Source organism: Antechinus flavipes, chromosome 4 (assembly GCF_016432865.1).
Source record: "Antechinus flavipes isolate AdamAnt ecotype Samford, QLD, Australia chromosome 4, AdamAnt_v2, whole genome shotgun sequence".
NCBI classification, from domain to species: domain Eukaryota; kingdom Metazoa; phylum Chordata; class Mammalia; order Dasyuromorphia; family Dasyuridae; genus Antechinus; species Antechinus flavipes.
The window spans coordinates 325,986,890-326,003,924 of record NC_067401.1 but is presented as its reverse complement, the minus strand read 5'-3'; positions in this window follow the sequence as shown (position 1 = coordinate 326,003,924).

The window sequence follows — 17,035 nt, the reverse complement described above, 5'->3', positions numbered from 1 at the left end:
TATATTCCTGATGTACAGAAGAACCTATGTAAAGACACAAAAGCACATCAAATGCAGAAGAATGTTAAATATAGGAAACAACTAGAATGCCATTCTAAGCACTTTAGAAAATAGGTGGAGTATGAGATTTGTATGGCATTTTAAATGGTAAGAAGAATATGGATTTCATTCTAAGGTAAATCAGAAACCAATGAATATTTTTAATAGGGGGATGGATGTTTTGATTTAAAAATTTTAAATATATAGATAATATGTAAGATGTATTGAGTTGTGTCTCTTACATTTGAGCCATTTTTCAGTTCCTCAACAAGTTTTTCACCCCTTCCCTAACTTTTAAAGAAGCAATAAAATTGTATCACTAGTGCACAGTTATATAATTTTTTCTAAAATGTGATGTATTTTATTAATCTGAAATTTAGAGTTAGAATTTCTCTGGAATATATCAGATTTCATAATTAGCAATTATCCAAATAGATATGAACAATGGAAGCCAGGTATAATACTACAACACAAAAATATCTATTCATCATTCACTACATACCAAGCACTGTCTCTAAGCTTTGAGAATATGAATATGAAAATGTAAATGGAAAGAACAGTAACAATAAGGCAATCAAAATCTCCTTCCATGACAGAATTTACAATCTAATAGATGAAAATAACATATAAAAAGAAGCAGAAAAGTGGAAAGTAGAAAGAAGAGGAAAAGATATAAGGATACTAGAATCAAATATAAGGAGTACAAGGAGGTATTGTTATCTTTAATTCTCAATTTGTTGTTGTTGGGGGTATGAAACGCAGTGTAAAAAGGTAGATTTTTTTCTGTTTAAAAATAAATGTGCACAAACACAATTGTACATTTTTAAACTATATTAGATTGCTTGTTATTTGGGGGAATGGAGATAGGAAGAAAAAAATAGAACTCAAAACTTTACAGATGAATTGTTTTTCTTGATTTCTTGATTTATTCATTTAAGTGGCTTTTTCCAATTACAGTCAAAACAAACAAAAAATACATTTGTTTTAATTTTTTTTGAGTTCTGCATTTTTTTTCTTATTCCCCACCTACAATTATGAAACCACATGTGAAGTTATATAAAACATTTCTGTAAAAGTCAAGTTGGGAAAGAAAACATAGATCCCCCATCTAATGAAAATTAATCCCCTTAAAAAGTTGAGAGACAGACAGAGAGAGTGACAGAGAAAGAAAGAGAGACACACACAGAGAGATACAGAGATAGAGAGAGAGACACACACATACACAGAGAGACAGACAGAGACAGAGACAGAGAGACAGAGACAGAGAGAGAGAAAGAGAATGCTTTAATCAATATTCAGGCTCAATCAGTTCCTTCTCTGGGTATAGATAGGTTTTTCCATAAGTCCTTCAGAGTAGTCATGGATGGTTGTAGTAGTGAAAATAGCAAAGACATTCATAACTGGTCATTCCAGATCATTACTGTTAGTTTGTAAACAGTTCTTTTCACTTTGCTGAGTGCATGGAGGACTTTCCATGTTTGTTTGTTTTTTTCTGAGAGCATCTGCTCTTCATCTCCCACAAATCAACAATGTTCCATCACAAACACATACCACAATTTATTGAGCCATTCCCCAATTGATGGGCATTACCTCAATTTTCACATTTCCTCCCTGAGAAGAGAGTTGTTATGAAGATTTTTAAACATATAGATCATTTTCCCTTTTTATGGAATCTCTTTCTGTTTTCATGCCTAGTAACGGTGTTGTTAGGTTAAAGAATATAGATGAATTTATAGCCCATTGGGTACAGAACATATCCTTCGATCATTTATCAATTGCTCTTATTTTTTTATCAGTCTGACTCAGTTCCCTCTATGTTTGAGAAATGAGGCCTAATCAGAAAAACTTGCTTTGAAATTCCTTTTACAATTACTATTTCTAATTGTATTCTCCCATTTATTCTCTCTCCTTTCACTTTATTCCTCCTCAAGTATTTTGCCTCTGACTACTCCCTGCTCCAATATACCCTCTCTTTTATCCCCTTTCCCATATCTCACCCCCCTCCTATTTTCCTTCAGCATAACACATATATCTATATCTATATCTATATTTCTAAATCATATTTGAGAATGTATGTTATTTTTTATTCAAGCCAATTTTGATGAGAGTATGATTCACTCACTCCTCCTCTCCTTCCCCTCTTCCCTTCCACTATAAATGTCACTTTCTTCTGTCCCTCCCTTCCTTCTTTTTTCTCTCTCTTCTTTTCTCCCTCCCTTTATTCCTCTTTCCTTCTCTCTTTCTTTCTTTCCTTCTTTCTTTCCTTCCTTCTTTCCTTCTTTCCTTCCCTTCTTCTACTGTGTTTAGTCTTCCCAAAGGATTGCAATTTTTGATCACTGAAACCTCACAAAATATCTCAGTCCTCATTTATTGGCCAACAAAAGTTCTCAGGCCAAGCCCCATTTGGTCACTTTGGAGACTGATTGGCTCAGAGTTAATGTAAATAACAATTATTTCTCTTTTGGCCAGAAACCATGAGAGTCTTCCCTACCTAGATTGAGTTGTTTTGTTTTTTTTTTTTTTTTACTATAATTTGAAAAGTTTCCATTCTCTGCCTCATTTCTCACCTAGCCTTAGTCATTGAATGGACACCACTCCAGTGATACAGACTATCAACGAGCTCAGCAATACAGTGATCCAAGACAACTCTGAAGAACTTAGGTGAAACATGCTATCCATACCTAGAGAAAGAATGGATAATAGCTGAATACAGGTTAGATAATACTTTAAAAAAATTGGGGTGACTGCATTTCCCTCTCTCACTTAAACTTGCATGTCTTGGCATTACCTTCCTGATGTCATGATTCCCTTTAAGAATAAAGGACAACTGGGAAACGAATGTGAACTATCTGCATTTTTGTTTTTCTTCCCGGATTATTTATACCTTCTGAATCCAATTCTCCCTACGCAACAAGAGAACTGTTCGGTTCTGCAAACATATATTGTATCTAGGATATACTGCAACATATCCAACATATAAAGGACTGCTTGCCATCTAGGGGAGGGGGTAGAGGGAGGGAGGGGAAAAAAAAAATCGGAACAGAAATGAGTGTCAATATAATGTAATTATTAAATAAAAAATTAAAAAAAAAAAAAAAAACAAACAAACAAAAAAAAAAAAAAGAATAAAGGACAACCAAAAACTTTGGGGCCAGCCTACATTGGTATTTAATTCCATAATATGCTTTTGATTGCCTTATTGTTACTGTTCTTTCCATTTACATATTTATAATTATTGATTGGACACATTTTTTTCTTTATTCTACTTAGTTCACTGTTTTATTTTTCAGATTTAAGGCTCATTTATGATTTTTATAATTATATCTTATAGAAAGATAATATTTCATTATATTCATATGCCTCAAGTTTTAGACATTTCTCATTTGAGTTTTATTTTGCTTTTTCTACTATAGAAATGCTGTGATATGTGTACACATGTTGTATATGTATATGTGTGTGTGTTTGTGTGTAAACATATAAAATTTATGAGTGATAAATATAATATTTTATTATTGTATTGTTATTCTTGTTATTAAATTATGTTAATATTGTATGTATACATTGTATTATATTTTGCATAGCAATATTTCAGATATAAATATGTCATATAATAATTATTATTATAATCATGTGATACATAGTAAATGCTACATATATCTATATCTATATATCTAAAATAATACTATATATGATAATTTTCTGTGGTTGCAAAAAACAAAATCAAATCAGTGCTCATCAAGTGGGAGGAAATGGGTAAACAAATTGTTATGTTTAAATATAATAGAATATTGTCCTTTTATAATAAATTACAAATATAAACAGCTCCAATTTGATGAAATGTGAAGTAAGTACAATTAAGAGAAAGTATATAAAATATTATAGGAGCATACATTTAGATTTGACTGATTTATGTATGTCTATTTAGATCCATTTCTATAAATCTCTTTATTTATCCCCTTTCCTCTATTTCCATCTCTCTCTCTCTCTCTCTCTCTCTCTCTCTCTCTCTCTCTCACTTTCTTACTCTCTTTCTTTCTCCATTGCTCTCTGGACTTTCTTTTCATCTTTGGCCCTTTGGGGATTAGTTATTTTCTTGGTTTAATTACACTTGTTTTCCAAAAGAACTGGATGAATTCTACCAAGAATTCAAAAGTATGTGTCTCTTTCCACAAATCTTCCAAAATTCAATCCCATATTTTGCTATATTTTTTGATTTACTGTACAAAGTTAACTTGAGTTGTTTTTATTACCATTAAATTATTTTTTTTCTTTTTTTTTTCTTTTTTTTTTATTTTTTTATGTTCTTTTTTTTTTAATTTTTTATTTAATAATTACATTATATTGACACTCGTTTCTGTTCCGATTTTTTTCCCCCTCCCTCCCTCCACCCCCTCCCCTAGATGGCAAGCAGTCCTTTATATGTTGGATATGTTGCAGTATATCCTAGATACAATATATGTTTGCAGAACCGAACAGTTCTCTTGTTGCGTAGGGAGAATTGGATTCAGAAGGTATAAATAATCCGGGAAGAAAAACAAAAATGCAGATAGTTTACATTCGTTTCCCAGTGTTCTTTCTTTGGGTGTAGCTGCTTTTGTCCGTCATTTATCAATTGAAACTCAGGTCTCTTTGTCAAAGAAATCCACTTCCATCAAAATATGTCCTCATACAATATCGTTGTCGAAGTGTATAATGATCTCCTGGTTCTGCTCATTTCACTTAGCATCAGTTCATGTAAGTCTCGCCAGTCCTCTCTGTATACATCCTGCTGGTCATTTCTTACAGAACAATAATATTCCATAACATTCATATACCACAATTTACCCAGCCATTCTCCAATTGATGGGCATCCATTCATTTTCCAGTTTCTAGCCACTACAAACAGGGCTGCTACAAACATTTTGGCACATACAGGTCCCTTTCCCTTCTTTAGTATTTCTTTGGGATATAAGCCCAATAGAAACACTGCTGGATCAAAGGGTATGCACAATTTGATAATTTTTTGGGCATAATTCCAGATTGCTCTCCAGAATGGTTGGATTCGTTCACAACTCCACCAACAATGCATTAGTGTCCCAGTTTTCCCGCATCCCCTCCAACATTCATCATTATTTTTTCCTGTCATCTTAGCCAATCTGACAGGTGTGTAGTGGTATCTCAGAGTTGTCTTAATTTGCATTTCTCTGATCAATAATGATTTGGAACACTCTTTCATATGAGTGGTAATAGTTTCAATCTCATCCTCTGAAAATTGTCTGTTCATATCCTTTGACCATTTATCAATTGGAGAATGGCTTGATTTCTTATAAATTTGAGTCAGTTCTCTATATATTTTGGAAATGAGGCCTTTATCAGAACCTTTAACTGTGAAAATGTTTTCCCAGTTTGTTGCTTCCCTTCTAATCTTGTTTGCATTAGTTTTATTTGTACAAAAGCTTTTTAATTTGATGTAATCGAAATTTTCTATTCTGTGATCAGTAATGGTCTCTAGTTCATCTTTGGTCACAAATTTCTTTCTCCTCCACAAGTCTGAGAGATAAACTATTCTATGTTCCTCTAATTTATTTATAGTCTCGTTCTTTATGCCTAGGTCATAGACCCATTTTGATCTTATCTTGGTATATGGTGTTAAGTGTGGGTCCATATTACCATTAAATTAATTATTACTGATTTGAACGATTTTATATGCTTACTTCATATTTCATCAACTTGGAACTGTTTATATTTATAATTTTAACAATTTGTAATTCTTTTAATGATTGTTCATATGTGTTAGAGATCTTTTTTTCTTAATTAACTGCTTATTTTTTTTTTATCCCTGCTTATGTGGAGCTTCCAACTAAATAGAGGAGACAACATTCAAAGAACTATGTACAAGTGCATTGTAAAGAAGATAATTTGAAAATAGTCAATGGAATGAAGATATTAGAATCAAGGGAAACTATGAAAAGATTTTGGGAAAATGTGGAAGGAATTTTTGCTAGGACTTAAAAGAATTCAGTGGTCTCAGCAGATAAATATGAAGAGAAAGATCATCATATGCATGTTGAAAAGCTAGCAAAAATTTCCAAAAGTGGTAAAGTATATTATTTGAAGAACATCAAGGAGGCTATTGTCATTATATCACAAAATGTATTTGAGAAATGAATGTGAAGTGTAAGAAAATGGCATAGTTGTAGTTCAAAGATTAATAAGGGTTCTGCATGCTAAATAGGGGAAATTGTATTCAACACTGGAAGTAATATGGAGCCTTTAGATTTCATAAGTACCAGGGTTCCATGATCAAACCTTTGCTTTAAAAAGATCACCTTGACATTTGAGTGGAGTGAGACTTGACTTGGACAGATCACGTAGCAAAGTATTGCAATAGTGCAGGTGTGATACAATTTGGGGGAGGGGGAGAATTGGAGAGATACTTCACTAGAGTAGTGGCAGTGGCAGAAAAGATACCGGTGTCTATGAGAGAGAGGTTACAAATGTAAGATAGAAAGTATTTTACAAAATATTGGATATGGTGAGTAGTAAGAAATACATGAAGGACTAGAGAATGGCAGCTAGATTGTGAGACTTGGAGACTGAGAAATGATGGCAGTAGAGACTTTTGGAAGGGCAGAACCCTTGAGAAGAAAGATAATGATTTCAGTTTTGGATGCATTAAATTTAAAATGACTATACAAAATACATTTCAGGGGACTTCCGGTTAAGATGGCGGAGAGGAGGCTCACAGTTGCATAAGCTCCGCGCTTTCTCTCACTATCCACTTCATTACAAGCCTCTGAATCAATGCTTGACTGAAAAAAACCCACAAATAGTTACCAAGAGAAGCCATCCTTGAGATCTGCCAAGAAAGGTCTGTCTTTACTGGAGGGCTGGGGCGGTTTTAGATCGGGCGCAGGCTGAGGGCAGCGGCAGTGAGAGCACGGGAGCAGAGCTGAGAGGGGGTGGGGAGTGATCGTAGCCGTCTCTGCGGGGAGAGCTTCACTACAGGTTTGGAACCTGCAGCAAGTCAACAGCCCAGCAGAGAAGCTAAAAACACCGGGGCTGAAGAACACAACCGCAAACAGCTGGAGTCTCTCAGGACCTGGCCTCCCCCCCCCTTCCCCCCCCTCAGTGACTCAGCACGCTCTGGGATCTCAGAGCGCAGGCGCAGCACAGTCCTGCTAGTGCCTCACTGCTGCCCCCTGCAGTCTGTAGAGGAAGCTCGATAACACACCCAGCCCCCCCCCCCAAAGAAAGACTCCAGTTTTTTCTGTTTTTCTTTGCTAGTTTGTCTCTGATTAATAGACAGAATGAGCAAGAAGCTGAAGAGGACTTTAACCCTTGACAGCTTCTTTACAGATAGAGAGCAGACTCTAAATCCTGAGGAGACTAAAAACAGGCAGTCCCCAGGTGATTCCCCAAAGGAGGAGATCGTCTGTTCCTCAGCACAGATGAACCTCATAGAAGTGGTTAAAAAGGCTCTCACAAGGGAGCTAGAAGAAAAATGGGGAAAGCAGAGTGAGGCTTGGCAAAAGGAGAGGGAGGCTTGGGAAAAGGAGAGGGAGGCTTGGCAAAAGAGCCTGGAGAAAGTTAAAGAGAGAGTGGATAAAGAAGTAAAATCCTTGAAAAATAGGATTAGTGAACTGGAAACAGAAAACAGCTCTCTAAAAAACAAAATTGGCGAAATGGAAAAAAATTCCACAGAACAAAAGAACTCAATTGGACAATTAGAAAAAGATTTTAAAAAAGTGAGTGAAGAGAATACTTCACTGAAAATCAGAATTGAACAAGTGGAATTGAATGACTCGAGGAGACAAGAAGAATCAGTCAAGCAAATCCAAAAAAATCAAACAATGGAGAAAAATGTGAAATACCTTCTGGGGAAGACAACAGACCTGGAAAACAGATCCAGGAGAGACAATCTGAGAATCATTGGACTCCCAGAAAAACATGATGAAAAAAAGAGCCTGGACACTGTCTTCCAGGAAATTATCAAAGAGAACTGCCCAGAAGTCATAGGAACAGAGGAAAAAATAAACATTGAAAGGATTCATCGATCACCCACTGAAAGGGATCCTAAAATCAAAACACCAAGGAATATAGTGGCCAAATGCCAGAACCCTCAGGTGAAAGAAAAAATATTGCAAGCGGCTAGAAAAACCCAATTCAAGTATCAAGGAGCCACAATAAGGATCACCCAGGATCTGTCAGCACCCACATTAAAAGATCAAAGGGCCTGGAATATGATATTCCGAAAGGCTAAGGAACTTGGTATGCAACCAAAAATAACTTACCCAGCGAGAATGAGCATCTTTTTCCAAGGAAGAAGATGGACATTCAACGAAGTAAGCGAATTTCATCTATTTCTGATGAAAAAACCAGAACTTAACAAAAAGTTTGATCTACAAATATAGAACTCAAGAGAAATCTAAAAAGGTAAAGATTAATCTTGGGAACTATATTTTGACTATATAGATGTATAAAGAATACATGTATACCCTGTTCTAGAAATTGATGTGGAAAGGACATTGTACCAGAAAAAGGGTAAAGTGGGGGTAGTACATCTCATGAAGAGGCATAGGAAACCTATTATATCTGAGAGAAAGAATGGAGGGGGATGAATATAGTGGGTATCTTACTGCCTTCAGAATTGGCTTTAAGTGAAAAATCTTAAGACATATTCAATCTATGGTGAAACTTCTCCCATCTCATTGAAAAGTGAGAAGGGAAAAGTGGAAAGGGAAGGAATAAGCTAAGCGGAAGGGAATACGGGAACTGGGAGGGAAAGGGGTAAGATAGGGGGAGGAACTCTAAGGTGGGGGGAGGGACACTAAAAAGGGAGGGCTGTGAGAAGCAAGGGGTGCTCACAAGCTTAATACTTGGAAGGGGGGGAAAGGGGAAAGAAGGGAGGAAAGCATAAACCGGGGTTAACAAGATGGCAAGTAATACAGAATTGGTCATTCTAACCATAAACGTGAACGGGGTAAACTGCCCCATAAAGAGGAAGCGGTTAGCAGAATGGATTAAAAGCCAGAATCCTACAATATGTTGTTTACAGGAAACACACCTGAAGCGGGGAGATACATGCAGGTTAAAGGTAAAAGGTTGGAGCAAAATCTACTATGCTTCAGGTGAAGTCAAAAAAGCAGGGGTAGCCATCCTGATCTCAGATCAAGCTAAAGCAAAAATTGACCTAATTAAAAGAGATAAGGAAGGACACTATATCTTGCTAAAGGGTAGCATGGATAATGAAGCACTATCTATATTAAACATATATGCACCAAGTGGGGTAGCATCTAAATTCTTAAAAGAGAAACTAAGAGAGCTGCAAGAAGAAATAGACAGTAAAACTATAATAGTGGGAGATCTTAACCTTGCACTCTCAGAATTAGATAAATCAAACCAGAAAATAAATAAGAAAGAAGTCAAAGAGGTAAACAGAATACTAGAAAAGCTAGATATGATAGATCTCTGGAGAAAATGTAATGGAGACAGAAAGGAATACACTTTCTTTTCAGCAGTTCATGGAACCTATACAAAAATTGACCATATATTAGGACATAAAAACCTCAAACTCAAATGTAGTAAGGCAGAAATAGTAAATGCATCCTTTTCAGACCACGATGCAATGAAAATTACATTCAACAAAAAAGCAGGGGGAAGTAGACCAAAAAATAATTGGAAACTAAATAATCTCATACTAAAGAATGATTGGGTAAAACAGCAAATCATAGACATAATTAATAACTTCACCCAAGAAAACGATAATAATGAGACATCATACCAAAATGTATGGGATGCAGCCAAAGCGGTAATAAGGGGAAATTTCATATCTCTAGAGGCCTATTTGTATAAAATAGAGAAAGAGAAGGTCAATGAATTGGGTTTGCAATTAAAAATGCTAGAAAAGGAACAAATTAAAAACCCCCAGTCAAACACTAAACTTGAAATTCTAAAAGTAAAAGGTGAGATCAATAAAATTGAAAGTAAAAAAACTATTGAATTGATTAATAAAACTAAGAGTTGGTTCTATGAAAAAACCAACAAAATAGACAAACCCTTAGTAAATCTGATTAAAAAAAGGAAAGAGGAAAATCAAATTGTTAGTCTTAAAAATGAAAAGGGAGAACTCACCACTAACGAAGAGGAAATTAGAGCAATAATTAGGAGTTACTTTGCCCAACTTTATGCCAATAAATTCGACAACTTAAATGAAATAGAAAAATACCTCCAAAAATACAGCTTGCCCAAACTAACAGAGGAAGAAGTAAATATCCTAAACAGTCCCATCTCAGAAAAAGAAAGAGAACAAACTATCAATCAACTCCCTAAGAAAAAATCCCCAGGACCAGATGGATTTACATGTGAATTCTACCAAACATTTAAAGAACAATTAACTCCAATGTTATATAAACTATTTGAAAAAATAGGGATTGAAGGAGTCCTACCAAACTCCTTTTATGACACAGATATGGTACTGATACCTAAACCAGGTAGGCTGAAAACAGAGAAAGAAAATTATAGACCAATCTCCCTAATGAATATTGATGCTAAAATCTTAAATAAAATATTAGCAAAAAGATTACAGAAAATTGTCACCAGGATAATACACTATGACCAAGTAGGATTTATACCAGGAATGCAGGGCTGGTTCAATATTAGGAAAACTATTAGCATAATTGACTATATCAATAATCAAACAAACAAAAACCACATGATCATCTCAATAGATGCAGAAAAAGCATTTGATAAAATCCAACATCCATTCCTAATAAAAACACTTGAGAGCATAGGAATAAATGGACTTTTCCTTAAAATAGTCAGGAGCATATATTTAAAACCATCAGTAAGCATCATATGCAATGGGGAAAAACTGGAACCTTTCCCAGTAAGATCTGGAGTGAAGCAAGGTTGCCCACTATCACCATTATTATTTAATATCGTATTAGAAACACTAGCCTCGGCAATAAGAGTCGAGAAAAATATAAAAGGAATTAGAGTAGGCAATGAGGAAACCAAACTATCACTCTTTGCAGATGATATGATGGTATACCTAGAGAACCCCAGAGATTCTACCAAAAAGCTATTGGAAATAATTCATAATTTTAGCAAAGTAGCTGGCTACAAAATAAATCCCCATAAATCCTCAGCATTTTTATACATCACCAACAAAACTCAACAGCAAGAGATACAAAGAGAAATTCCATTCAGAATAACTGTTGATACCATAAAATATTTGGGAATCTATCTACCAAAGGAAAGTCAGGAATTATATGAGCAAAATTATAAAAAAGTCTCCACACAAATAAAGTCAGACTTAAATAATTGGAAAAATATTAAGTGCTCTTGGATCGGCCGAGCGAACATAATAAAGATGACAATACTCCCTAAACTAATCTATTTATTTAGTGCTATACCAATCAGACTTCCAAGAAAATATTTTATTGATCTAGAAAAAATAACAACAAAATTCATATGGAACAATAAAAAGTCGAGAATCTCAAGGGAATTAATGAAAAAAAAATCAAATGAAGGTGGCCTAGCTGTACCTGATCTAAAATTATATTATAAAGCAGCAGTCACCAAAACCATTTGGTATTGGCTAAGAAATAGATTAGTGGATCAGTGGAAAAGGCTAGGCTCACAAGACAGAATAGTCAACTATAGCAATCTAGTGTTTGACAAACCCAAAGCCCCTAACTTCTGGGAAAAGAATTCATTATTTGATAAAAACTGCTGGGATAATTGGAAATTAGTATGGCAGAAATTAGGCATGGACCCACACTTAACACCATATACCAAGATAAGATCAAAATGGGTCTATGACCTAGGCATAAAGAACGAGATTATAAATAAATTAGAGGAACATAGAATAGTTTATCTCTCAGACTTGTGGAGGAGAAAGAAATTTGTGACCAAAGATGAACTAGAGACCATTACTGATCACAGAATAGAAAATTTCGATTACATCAAATTAAAAAGCCTTTGTACAAATAAAACTAATGCAAACAAGATTAGAAGGGAAGCAACAAACTGGGAAAACATTTTCACAGTTAAAGGTTCTGATAAAGGCCTCATTTCCAAAATATATAGAGAACTGACTCAAATTTATAAGAAATCAAGCCATTCTCCAATTGATAAATGGTCAAAGGATATGAACAGACAATTTTCAGAGGATGAGATTGAAACTATTACCACTCATATGAAAGAGTGTTCCAAATCATTATTGATCAGAGAAATGCAAATTAAGACAACTCTGAGATACCACTACACACCTGTCAGATTGGCTAAGATGACAGGAAAAAATAATGATGAATGTTGGAGGGGATGCGGGAAAACTGGGACACTAATGCATTGTTGGTGGAGTTGTGAACGAATCCAACCATTCTGGAGAGCAATCTGGAATTATGCCCAAAAAATTATCAAAATGTGCATATCCTTTGATCCAGCAGTGTTTCTATTGGGCTTATATCCCAAAGAAATACTAAAGAAGGGAAAGGGACCTGTATGTGCCAAAATGTTTGTAGCAGCCCTGTTTGTAGTGGCTAGAAACTGGAAAATGAATGGATGCCCATCAATTGGAGAATGGCTGGGTAAATTGTGGTATATGAATGTTATGGAATATTATTGTTCTGTAAGAAATGACCAGCAGGATGAATACAGAGAGGCTTGGAGAGACCTACATGAACTGATGCTAAGTGAAATGAGCAGAACCAGGAGATCATTATACACTTCGACAACGATATTGTATGAGGACATATTTTGATGGAAGTGGATTTCTTTGACAAAGAGACCTGAGTTTCAATTGATAAATGACGGACAAAAGCAGCTACACCCAAAGAAAGAACACTGGGAAACGAATGTGAACTATCTGCATTTTTGTTTTCCTTCCCGGATTATTTATACCTTCTGAATCCAATTCTCCCTACGCAACAAGAGAACTGTTCGGTTCTGCAAACATATATTGTATCTAGGATATACTGCAACATATCCAACATATAAAGGACTGCTTGCCATCTAGGGGAGGGGGTGGAGGGAGGGAGGGGAAAAAAAATCGGAACAGAAATGAGTGTAAATATAATGTAATTATTAAATAAAAAAATTAAAAAAAAAGAAAAAAAAAGAAAAAGTTTTACAGTAAAAAAAAAAAAAAAAAAAAAAGAAAATACATTTCAAGACTTGAAACTGAAGATCAAAGAGACTATGACTAGATATAGAGGTGTAAGAATCATTAGTATCTTAAAGATGCTAATTGAGTCCATGGGAATTGATGAGATTGTCAAGTGAAACAGCATAGAGGGAGAAGAGAAAATAGTCTAGGATAAACCCCTATAGAAGAGACACTCACAGTTATTGGGCATGAAGTGTCTGAAGAAAACTTCGAAAAAGGCTGAGTAGGAGCAATTAGAAGGAGAACCAGGAGAAAGTGTTACCACTGCTTCACCACCTACTCACATACATACCCCAAAAAAAGAAAATCTAGAGATAAAAGAATATTAAGAATAGAGTTGTCAACTGTGCCAAAAAGTGATGAAAAGTAAAGATAAGAATTGACAAAAGGTCATCAGATTTGGTAGTTAAGAAATAATAGTAAATTCTGTGGCCAGACTAAAGAAAGTAAGAGGAGAGTGAAAGGTGGGGAAATAGAAACATCTCTTGTAAAAGACCATCTCAATAAATATAGACACAAAAGAGAAGAGATATAATATAACAGTTAGTGGGAATGAATGGATCAAATGAAATTGAAAATGACATGGAAATGTTTATAGGCAACAGGGAAATAGAGTGCATGAAAAAAATCAATATGGTATAAGAAGAATGGAAAGATGTGAGACAACAAGGTTACAATTTCTAAAACCAAGTACAGGTTTATATTTGATCTTGGAGGTAATAAGAATTACATGAAGTGGAATAAATGATAGACAAATGCCTACAAATAAATATAGTTTCTATAAAAAAGTATATATGTGAATATATAAAAATAAAATCATACACATAGTCTCCATAAAAATCTCTCTCACTCTATATATAACACACACACACACACACACACACACACACACACACACACAAATTCCTTGTCATTTGTGAAGATATTTATAGTTAATGGTTCTCTCTTTATGTATACATAGTTATATGAGTGTACTTCAGGATAAATTTGTATCCTAGATTGAAGTCAGAACACTGCTGCAAAAAAAGGAAACCAAAAATATTCTTTAGAGGCTAAAAAAAAAGTACTCAATTACAGTAAATTTGGAATTGAAATAAAAGAAGAATTTTTTGGTGAAAAAAATATTGTTTTGCAAAATATAAATGCCAGTGGGGAAAAATAATCAGCCACTGAAAGAATGAAGTTCTTCATCTATAATGTGGTAGAAGTTAATGTAATATTCAACTCCTGGAGCAATACAATACAGTATAATACAAAGAATAAATCATTTCTAAATAAGAAGAGAGAATCTAATGGGTATTCTCAGTCAGTCTAAAAGCTCTGTTGCCACTATATGCAAAGATAATGATTTCTACCTCTCCAATTCCTTGCAATGATTGTTTTGCCAATATACAGTGTAAAAGAAACAAAGAGTAATAATTGCTTGTCACCATTGACGAAGCATGACAGGCATCAAGAATAGGAAAGGGTTTGTTGGAGAAGGAATACCATGTAGCTATAACCAATAGTAACAGGCTGTACTGTACAATCACCAGTAGACCAAGGAAGAAAAGAACACTTGAAGGTCAAATTAAATGAGCTGTTTACACCTCTCCAGTTAAACAAAACATATTTCAGAGGCTAAATGAATTGAATTATTGAGTGAACTTTAAAAGGTGCAGAACAATGCAAGAAATCATATAAGAATTAGAACTATGTTTCCAGATGAGGTCCAATTGTAGTATAGTTGAGGGAGAGATTTATCATAGAATATTATTGGGGCAAATATAAACCAGCAAGCATTTCATTATAGAAAAATTATAACACAATGAAGCATAATCCGTTAAAAGCATCTAGACTGATCAGCCTAATTTTAAATTTTTTCTTTTTTTATTTTTTGGGATACCAGAGGAAACTACCACAAATGGAAAAAAAAAGTTATCCAACAAAAGTCTACTTAAGGGCTGTGAGAGAGGGATGGTAAAAAGAGTTAAACTATGATTTTATTGGTTTAGCAATACTGTTAAGCAAACTGTTTCTACCAATGCCAATAAGCAGCTACTCTGCAACTTAAGAGTTCAAAAAAGTTGAGAGAGACAGAGAGACAGAGAGACAGAAAGACAGAGAGACAGAGACAGAGACAGAGAGATAGAGACAAAGAGAAGAGGGAAACAAAACCTAATTTTTGGTCATGTCTGACTCTGTAATTCTTGGCAAAAACCAACAGAGCAGGAAACTGAAGCAGACAGGATAAGTGACTTGTCCAGTGTCATACAGTTAATAAATGTATAAGGCCAAATATGAATTTAGGAATTCTTGACTCTAGGCACTATCAATTGTATGATCTAGCTGTCATGCATTGAAAAGTTAATTAACTTGTACAAAATTATACATGACTTTTAGAAAGCCAATTTTCTAACACTGTCAGTTTCCTATTTAACTTTCCTATAAATATAAGGTTTTATTATAAAATAAAGAGGCCAAATTCATACAACTTCATAGATCAACAAACATTTTAATAAACACAATCTGAGTTACCTGTATGTTTATCTGTAGAATATACAGACAGAAATAGAATAGGTAGCATTTATATGACTTTTAATGTTTGCTAAGTATCCTACAAATGTTATCTCATTTGATCCTTACAGCAAATCTGTGAAAGTGGTATTATTAATATTTCCATTGTACAGATGAAGAAAGCAATTCTGAGAGAATTAGGTGACTTTCTAAGAGTTATTCACCTATTAAATATCCAAGATAAGAATCCAATTCTGAGCTTCCTAATCCCAAGGCTAGTACTCTAATTCCTGTACTCACTGGATGTATTCCTCCCAGCACAAATCTTATAGTAAAGCAGAGATCCTAAACATAAACATATGGAAAGATAAGAAAACATTGTGTTTTTTCAAACTTATGTGTGTGGAAACTCATTGATATATATCTTGACTCATCCATGTCCTCTCATTATTTGCAAATCTTTCACTGACACTTGGGGATAAGTAACTAAATGTCCTAGGAGTCTTTCTCTCCCTTTCTGAATATTATATTGGTTCTAAAGAAGCTCACAGGCTATTTATTAATTATCTCTAACAGTACATCAGGAAATATGCTAAATATGAACAAATGCTCCTTGACTTTACACTGGTGAATAAGGATGGCCCTTTGGGTTGCTTTTCCCCAAAAGGATTCATACAGAGTATTTGAACTGAATCTGAAAAAAAAAAAAAAAAACACATGAGATTATTTTTAACAAAGCTTTTTTTAAAAAAAATTTTCCAAACATATGAGCAGAAAATTTGACATTGACCCCTGCATAATCTTGTGTTTCAGAGTTTCTCCTTCTTCTCCCCACCCCCTCTTCTATATGGCAATCAATTCAATAAATGTTAAACATGTCAAAATATATGTTAAATCCAATATAAACATATTTGTAATGTCCAGGCTAGTTTTCTTGAGGATTTCTCTGGAGTCTGAGATTGAGCTAGAGCACACTTGCACTGGAGTCTCTCTCTAGTCTGCTGATTTCAAGTCCTCTCAGCCCTTGTATACCTTAGGACAATTATATCATTACAGCATACTGAACATATGCTAATGTAGAATCATTACATCACCATAGTAAGTACTAAATACATATGAATTAGAGAACCATCATTTCATCAATCACACTGAGTTAACACCCTGTTACAAGTATCTTTGCTTCAAATTAACTTTTCACAGACTTCCCCAATATTTGCGGTCTTCTACACATATTTATACAATTCCCTTGCTGCAAAGAGAAATCAGAGTTTAAAAAAGAAAGTAAATGAGTAAGAAAACAAAATGTAAGCGAACAACAACAAAAAGAGTGAGAATGTTATGTTATGATCC